Here is a 9,866-nt window from a genome sequence, read left to right as displayed (position 1 = left end):
AGATGGTTGACCAGAAGCATTATTCCTCTTGAAGTTTCCAGTCCGAGCTTGAAACTGCGGACCCTTGCCTCTATTCATTCCGATAATTTTTCTGAAGAACCGGCCCACTTTACTTCCTCCCTGAGATTGCATCGGCTGTTTAGACAGATTCCTTGCTTCATTGATAATTTCCTCCACTTGCCGACTCTGATTAATCAATTCAGGCAGAGTACGATTAGCTGTAGTCAGCATGAGTTTCCGGATCTCTGGGTGCAGTCCACTTTCATATTTCACCACTTGCCAGTCTTCATCGTAGATGTTCCGATCAAAGTTGGCATATTCCATCAGCTGCTCAAACTTAGCAATATATTCATTGACAGTCATATTATTCTTTCGCAGTGCCAGCAACTAAGTGTGCTTCATTCTTCTCATGGCCTTTGGGAAATACTTGTCGAGGAAAACTCGTCGGAACACAACCTAAGTTAGATCAACATTTTGGGCTCGAAGCAGAGCCCTCGCACTGGTCCACCAAGTCAAAGCTTCACCAATCAGCTAGTATGACGAATAGTCAGCCTTCTGAGCTTCCGGACATCCAATACGTTCAAATATATGCTCGATCATCTGCAGCCATCTTGCTGCAGCCTCAGGATTATCCCCACCTTCAATTGTAGGTGGCTGGAAGTTTCAGAAGTCTTTCAACCTCTGTCTGGCAATTTCCTCAGCATTGTCCTGCATCTGAGGTTGGTTCGGATACTGATGCCGATATTCTCTCCACTCTTGACTCGTGTTCTGGACAAAAAGTGGCCAACCCCCTTACGGTAGTGATAAGGTCGTCAGGTGCATTACTAGATCTTCCTTGAGTAGAACCATGGGTACCTGCCATGTTTCTGCACTCACAATACCACAAATTGAGCTGATCAGACTCACTGCAAGCTATTCATGATAGCAATCCCAAGTAGGTACTCGAGTTCAAATCAGATAAGTTAATAATGCATCTGTCCCTATCACGGCATATTTCTGACAGTCTAAATGTAACACCCTCTCTTGTATGCGTCCAAGTTAGTTGTTTGCTAAGCAAAATTAGAGTTTGTTCGTCATATTTTAACTAATGAAAAATCATTTTCTTGTTGCTAATAAAAGACTTATACTTGAAATTGAGTTCGTTACACAAATCAGAGTACGCTTTCAAAATTTCTTAAGATGCTGAAAATATTATTTTCCTGTCAGACCTTGTTGTCTTTAAAAATTCGTATAAAATCAAGTTTTCAAAATCCCATTGTAACGTTTTTGTAATCAAAAACTATACACGTGGGGCTTTGCGTGCATATAAAATAATAACAAATCGGAGGTCGTTTGCCCCTCGAAACAGAACTCGCAAAGTGCTCGCAAGACTGTTTAAAAACTAACACTTAAATAACACGTAAGTTGTTTTCACAAATGTTTCTAGAATTTGTTTCCAAAATATTTGCTGATCATAAAAGTCTTAAAACAGTAATAAAATCACAATCTAACAGTAATCCAAACTTCTCAAATTAATACAGTTATCCATCAAATAAACAGCAACAGTAAAATTCCAAACAACAGCATGTAACAGTAGATATTCATATAATCATGTCTTCATATGCTCTTCCTTCCTCCTGCCATTTTGTAAAAATAGCAGCCCCAAAGGGGTGAGAAAAATCCAAGTAGTGTGGCAAGAAAACCAATAATGCAACAGTACTAACTAAATACATAATTACAAAGCCGTCGCATCATCAGTTCAAATCCGAGAAATACTAATCATAATCATAGTGCGTATATAACGCCAGAAGTGTACGTTCATAGCACTACGGTGCACGTATCACTAACATAATATCATATTGCGTATATAACGCCAGAAGTGTACGTTCATAGCACTACGGTGCACGTATCACTAACATAATATCATATTGCGTATATAACGTCAGAAGTGTACGTTCATAGCACTATTGTGCACGTATCACTAACAAAACAATGGAGTACCCTGGGTGGCTCCTCAGAAGGGCTCCAACTGTACCTAAGCGGACTGAAGCCAAGTGTCCCATACCCTGGTACCGGAGGGATGCCTATATAATGCATGCTCATACACATGATCCTAATATATAACTATTCTACATTTCAAAGCCTACATGAGTCTATTGTATACATGCCATGAAATGCGGTCACACACCAAAATAGAAACCCTCTCTTGTATGCATCCAAGAGAGTTGTTTGCTAAGCGAAATTAGAGTTTGTTCGTCATATCTTAACTACTGAAAAATCATTTTCTTGTTGCTAATAAAAGACTTATACTTGAAATTGAGTTCCTTACACAAATCAGAGTACGCTTTCAAAATTTCTTAAGTTGCTGAAAATATTATTTTCCTGTCAGACCTTGCTGTCTTTAAAAATTCGTATAAAATCAAGTTTTCAAAATACCATTGTAACGTTTTTGTAATCAAAAACTAGACACGTGGGGCTTTGCGTGCATATAAAATAATAACAAATCGGAGGTCGTTTGCCCCTCGAAACAGAACTCGCAAAGTGCTCGCAAGACTGTTTAAAAACTAACACTTAAATAACACGTAAGTTGTTTTCACAAATGTTTCTAGAATTTGTTTCCAAAATATTTGCTGATCATAAAAGTCTTAAAACAGTAATAAAATCACAATCTAACAGTAATCCAAACTTCTCAAATTAATACAGTTATCCATCAAATAAACAGCAACAGTAAAAGTCCAAACAGCAGCACATAACAGCAGATATTCATATAATCATGTCTTCATATGCTATTCCTTCCTCCTGCCATTTTGTAAAAATAGCAGCCCCAAAGGGGTGAGAAAAATCCAAGTAGTGTGGCAAGAAAACCAATAATGCAACAGTACTAACTAAATACATAATTACAAAGCCGTCGCATCATCAGTTCAAATCCGAGAAATACTAATCATAATCATAGTGCGTATATAACGCCAGAAGTGTACGTTCATAGCACTACGGTGCACGTATCACTAACATAATATCATATTGCGTATATAACGCCAGAAGTGTACGTTCATAGCACTACGGTGCACGTATCACTAACATAATATCATATTGTGTATATAACGTCAGAAGTGTACGTTCATAGCACTACTGTGCACGTATCACTAACAAAACAGTGGAGTACCCTGGGTGGCTCCTCAGAAGGGCTCCAACTGTACCTAAGCGGACTGAAGCCAAGTGTCCCATACCCTGGTACCGGAGGGATGCCTGTATGATGCATGCTCATACACATGATCCTAATATATAACTATTCTACATTTCAAAGCCTACATGAGTCTATTGTATACATGCCATGAAATGCGGTCACACACCAAAATAGAAACCCTCTCTTGTATGCATCCAAGAGAGTTGTTTGCTAAGCGGAATTAGAGTTTGTTCGTCATATCTTAACTACTGAAAAATCATTTTCTTGTTGCTAATAAAAGACTTATACTTGAAATTGAGTTCCTTACACAAATCAGAGTACGCTTTCAAAATTTCTTAAGTTGCTGAAAATATTATTTTCCTGTCAGACCTTGCTGTCTTTAAAAATTCGTATAAAATCAAGTTTTCAAAATACCATTTTAACGTTTTTGTAATCAAAAACTAGACACGTGGGGCTTTGCGTGCATATAAAATAATAACAAATCGGAGGTCGTTTGCCCCTCGAAACAGAACTCGCAATGTGCTCGCAAGACTGTTTAAAAACTAACACTTAAATAACACGTAAGTTGTTTTCACAAATGTTTCTAGAATTTGTTTCCAAAATATTTGCTGATCATAAAAGTCTTAAAACAGTAATAAAATCACAATCTAACAGTAATCCAAACTTCTCAAATTAATACAGTTATCCATCAAATAAACAGCAACAGTAAAAGTCCAAACAGCAGCACATAACAGCAGATATTCATATAATCATGTCTTCATATGCTCTTCCTTCCTCCTGCCATTTTGTAAAAATAGCAGCCCCAAAGGGGTGAGAAAAATCCAAGTAGTGTGGCAAGAAAACCAATAATGCAACAGTACTAACTAAATACATAATTACAAAGCCGTCGCATCATCAGTTCAAATTCGAGAAATACTAATCATAATCATAGTGCGTATATAACGCCAGAAGTGTACGTTCATAGCACTACGGTGCACGTATCACTAACATAATATCATATTGCGTATATAACGCCAGAAGTGTACGTTCATAGCACTACGGTGCACGTATCACTAACATAATATCATATTGCGTATATAACGTCAGAAGTGTACGTTCATAGCACTACTGTGCACGTATCACTAACAAAACAGTGGAGTACCCTGGGTGGCTCCTCAGAAGGGCTCCAACTGTACCTAAGCGGACTGAAGCCAAGTGTCCCATACCCTGGTACCGGAGGGATGCCTATATGATGCATGCTCATACACATGATCCTAATATATAACTATTCTACATTTCAAAGCCTACATGAGTCTATTGTATACATGCCATGAAATGCGGTCACACACCAAACAGAAAAATGCATCATGATGTAAAAATGCATGCACATATCATTATCATCATTTCATGTTCTTACCATTGCCATATCATCATCATAAAATAACATTGAGCATATGTGAGCAACACATCACAATTTCATACACTAGCTAATAGTCACATTAGGTAATACCGCCTAACACGTACCTTGGCACTTTAGCTATTTAAATCAAGCATTCCACAATTATCCAAACAGCCACCAATTCGGTCCACATTTAATGAAATTGCGCACCTATATTAAAAGAAAACAGAACACAATTTTTCAACACTGGCTCATACACGTAACAAGCTGAAATCATGCCTTCAGCCCTTATTTTATTTTTGGTTTCTAGAGTCTCATAATTCTTAATTTTTTCTAACTTCACCTAGTTGTATTTGACTTGTTATCATAAAGATACAGATTCTCCAAGTCCTAAACCGATTCTGTTTCCATAACTAAGAGTTAGAAACTTTCTTTTAATTCTTTTTTTTTTTGGCAAGGTATAATTTCTCTATTACAGGTCTGTCTTACAAAATGCATATAAAATCGACCTTAATAGCTTTCAGAGATTTTCTACATTATTTCGAAAGTACACTTCACGAGCTTCATATACATATATAATTTGACTCATTCCGAGTTCCGTAGCCCCGGAAAACAGAACTCGAAAGCAACCTAAGACTATCAGTCCAAAATTCCGAATTTCCTATAAAGAGTCTTGAATTTAATTCCAGAAACCCATTTATTCCAACTTTATTATCCAAATTATTTTCCTACACAATGCAGAGGATAAATTTTCTTATTTTAAGGAGACAAAGAATAGAACACTATACCCTTCCTCTTGAAGGTCTACAGCTCGGTTTGACAGGGAACAAAGAGGAAGACGAGCTCAGCTCCTTTGATGTTTGCTGTTTCAGCCACGAGCAGAGAAAGGGGGTTGGTGGCTCCTCCTTGGTCTTGAAACCTCGATGAAGGAAGGTGCACATGCAATGGTTGAGGTCCACAACCGAATCATGCAGAGAATGGAGTGGACATTAGGATGGTTGATTCCCCACTCAGCTCACTCACGGTTTTGAGGAAGACAAGAAGATGAGGACATAGAATTTTTCTACAGGTTCTTTTCTGTACTCCCACGGTTTGGAGGAAGTGGAATCTGCTCTTGTATTATGAGACTTGTTGCTCCCCATTCTAGTTCTTAGGTCCGATGGTTTGTGGGGGAAGAGGATGGTTCTGTCTTGTTGATTTTCTGTTTTCAGTTCTAGTGACAAAGAAGACTCCTTGACCGACGGTGAAAGGAAGATTAAAGGCTTGGGATGTTTTCTGATTCAATGGAAATCAACGAAGGAAGGAAGAGATTATTTTCGACCAATGGAAACACATGCAAGAGTGGCTTGTGTGTTCATTTTGACAAAGCTTTCAAGACTCAAAGTGTGCAAGATTTTCGGACCAATGAGACAACCTGCAAAGCTGACTTGGTTTTAAGTAATTTACACACAATCAGAATTCTCATAATGTTTCCCTACTTTTGCGCAGACCAAAAGCCATCTCACCATCAGATTTTTCTTTTTCTTCATGGGCCTATATGAGTGTTAAGTTTACACATTATAATGGCTGGCTACGTGGCCCAAGTGATCAAATTTGTGTTTCTTCTAAGCGCATGAATAAGAGGAAAATAAGTGACAAGAAATTGGGCTGGATCAACTAAAAGAATATAGACTTGAAGATTACTCAATACTAAGATAATAAAGATTTATGGGCTGAACCACCAAAAGATGTGGCTTTGGAACATTACTAGATTAGAGTTAGGGCCATACCATGTTGGCCAAGATTTAATTGAATCAAAATTAGAGTTGGGCCAAGTCCTCTACAATCAATATGCATCGACCATGAGACATTCAAGGGCCCAAAGCTTTGTCCAAAGTTTTCCTACTCAATATTACTTAAGCCCTATTATATTATGTACTCTAATATAGTACCTTAGGGTTTATTATTTTGTTACAGTAAAATTAATTACATACATTAATAATAATTACTTCCAATAATTCTTATAATAATTTCACCTTCTATGTTTCAATAAAATTAAATATACACTCATGACTAAGATGTCTCATATTTAACATTAAATATTTGTTTTCCATTGGAATATGAATTGGTTCCATAATTTAATTTAATTCCATCCTAGCATATACAAGAGCATAATTCTGAAATAAATGTCCTACACCTTCCTAATCGTATTTTAAATAAGGTTCTAGTTAGACGGGATGTTACACTCTCCCCACCAAATTTTTGAAGTTTGTCCTCAAACTTCGCCTTACCATCCTAAAATTTGTCTAAGTCTAACACTTAGCATCATGGTAACATACTCTCACACATACTTCCTATTCAGACTTCGATATTATTAATTAAAATCATAACAAAATTCCACATTAATAAGCTTGCAAGAAATTTAGTAACCAAAACAACACACCTTACATCCAACATTTCAATAAAAAGGATCTTCATCAAATCACAAATTTTCTATCCGATTATTTACTCATATCATGTTAATGGTACCTCTCATATAGTTCGTCAAAACACCCATATGAGGAAACTTCCTTGAGCTTTTCGCTGTCCTAGGTACCTCAGATGTAATTGATTTCACTGATCAGGGGATCCATTAACGATGATACGAGCATCTCAATTATAGGTACACGAAGAAAAATCTCAATACAACCATTACATAACTCACCAAAATATACAAAGTCTTAATAGAGTGAATTCTCAATAGTTATGTTAAAAGTCCCTAGTTATAATGGAATTAATATACAAGGAACAGACAAATCCTATACATGTATAGCAACAATTCAAAGTTATTCAAACAATTGCCTACTCACATACAGCATGCAGCAAGATATCGGTGCAATGAGAATATTTGAAAGACAATCATGACGTTCCATGACATACTGAAACATTTTAAATAAACATCATACCTACAAACATGAAACTTAAACAACAAATTTTGTTTCTTTTTATTAAACAGCTGCTAACCCAAATAAGCGCACTTACCAAAAATTTTAATTTTCACATCATGCAATCAGCTTTCACATTAGATTTCCACAATTGATGTAAGTAACAGAAAAATTTCTTCGTGGTACTAGTTCGAGTAACACATATATAAAAATAATAAACAACTTGACAACTAGTAGTTACCACAACCAAAGACAGAAAATTTTTCATACCAGCTTACTTCTAAAAATTGAGTTATTCATGCTGTTTTAAATAAAAGAATGATTTATTTCAGAATTAAGCTTTTAACAGAAAAGTATCATTTTCAGTTTCCAAACAAAAAAAATTTCAGTGCAACAGAAACATATAGTAGATGGGTACAGTTCAAAGTTCGACATTTCAAAATTAAATTTTTCTTTAAATCCAATTACAGTTCAACACCATGAGAAATACAAGCACCATCAAGTCATTTATTTTATAGTATAAATAAAGTATACAAAATTAATTCAAACAACCTACATGCCAAATACAAAACATTTTGTCAAAACATATTATCTTTCAGTCCTCTTTAGTTAGTCTAAAAAGACCAAAAGAATTTCAAGTGCTAATTGAACTACATACCCATATGTCTACTTAAGTCAAGAACCAACATAACACTCTGCTTAACAGTTCCAATTAAAATGCATCAAATAAAAACACTGATTTAAACAGCAAGGATTCATATTAATTTATTTCTATGGTTTGCATACACATGCAATAAGATCAAGAGAATGGCTGATCCTAGGATTTATTATAGAGTAAAAATTAATTCCCATAGTGTGTGCTACTTCATTATTTTTCTCTATAATCTGATCCTATCTTACATACATTAACACATAAACATTAGATAACTTCATTTATTTCATTCAAAGGAATTATCAACTCAGCTTTGACCTTCCAAATCAGAATAACACACAACAAATTAAAAGTTTAACGAAATGGTTATGAACAAGTATGTGAGGGTTTCCAAACAGAAACGGGGACAAGACATATTATAACCAGTCCAAAAAAAATTTCCATATAATCAAAGGCACGCTGAATACTTAATGGTATAAGTAATCACATTTCAACATCATAAGACATACCAATAAAAGCATGAAGTAAAGAGATTCAAAACAACCAACATCAACAACCATAGACTCATTGATATGTTTACAGTGTAATTTAGATATTAAAATGGAGTGACAGACACAGTGATGGGTTCAATTAAAACTTTGCACCAAAATAAAAGTTTACGATTAATTGATTAATATGGGATGACAACATAATGATGGATTCAAATAAAATCAGACATAATTGTAAGCACGGTTTGATTAAGGCAAGTTGACACCAAAGATAAACAAAATACAAACATTAGGATGGTTGTTCCCCCACTCAGCTCACTCACGGTTTTGAGGAAGACAAGAAGATGAGGACATAGGATTTTTCTACAGGTTCTTTTCTGTACTCCCACGGTTTGGAGGAAGTGGAATCTGCTCTTGTATTATGAGACTTGTTGCTCCCCATTCTAGTTCTTAGGTCCGATGGTTTGCGGGGGAAGAGGATGGTTATGTCTTGTTGATTTTCTGTTTTCAGTTCTAGTGACAAAGAAGACTCCTTGACCGACGGTGAAAGGAAGATTAAAGGCTTGGGATGTTATCTGGTTCAATGGAAATCAACGAAGGAAGGAAGAGATTATTTTCGACCAATGGAAATGCATGCAAGAGTGGCTTGTGTGTTCATTTTGACAAAGCTTTCAAGACTCAAAGTGTGCAAGATTTTCGGACCAATGAGACAACTTGCAAAGCTGACTTGGTTTTAAGTAATTTACACACAATAAGATTTCTCATAATGTTTCCCTTCTTTTGCGCAGACCAAAAGCCATCTCACCATCAGATTTTTCTTTTTCTTCATGGGCCTATATGAGTGTTAAGTTTACACATTATAATGGCTGGCTACGTGGCCCAAGTGATGAAATTTGTGTTTCTTCTAAGCGCATGAACAAGAGGAAAATAAGTGACAAGAAATTGGGCTGACTTAGTGGGCTGGATCAACTAAAAGAATATAGACTTGAAGATTACTCAATACTAAGATAATAAAGATTTATGGGCTGAACCACCAAAAGATGTGGCTTTGGAACATTACTAGATTAGAGTTAGGGCCATACCATGTTGGCCAAGATTTAATTGAATCAATATTAGAGTTGGGCCAAGTCCTCTACAATCAATATGCATCGGCCATGAGACATTCAAGGGCCCAAAGCTTTGTCCAAAGTTTTCCTACTCAATATTACTTAAGCCCTATTATATTATGTACTCTAATATAGTACCTTAGGGTTTATTATTTTGTTACAGTAAAATTAATTAC

This window comes from Gastrolobium bilobum, unplaced genomic scaffold, assembly GCF_033153095.1.
Source record: "Gastrolobium bilobum isolate Gb01-03AN ecotype WA unplaced genomic scaffold, APGP_CSIRO_Gbil_v1 utg1662, whole genome shotgun sequence".
In the NCBI taxonomy this organism is placed as follows: domain Eukaryota; kingdom Viridiplantae; phylum Streptophyta; class Magnoliopsida; order Fabales; family Fabaceae; genus Gastrolobium; species Gastrolobium bilobum.
The sequence above is the reverse complement of the archived record's forward strand: the minus strand, read 5'-3'. Positions refer to the sequence as shown.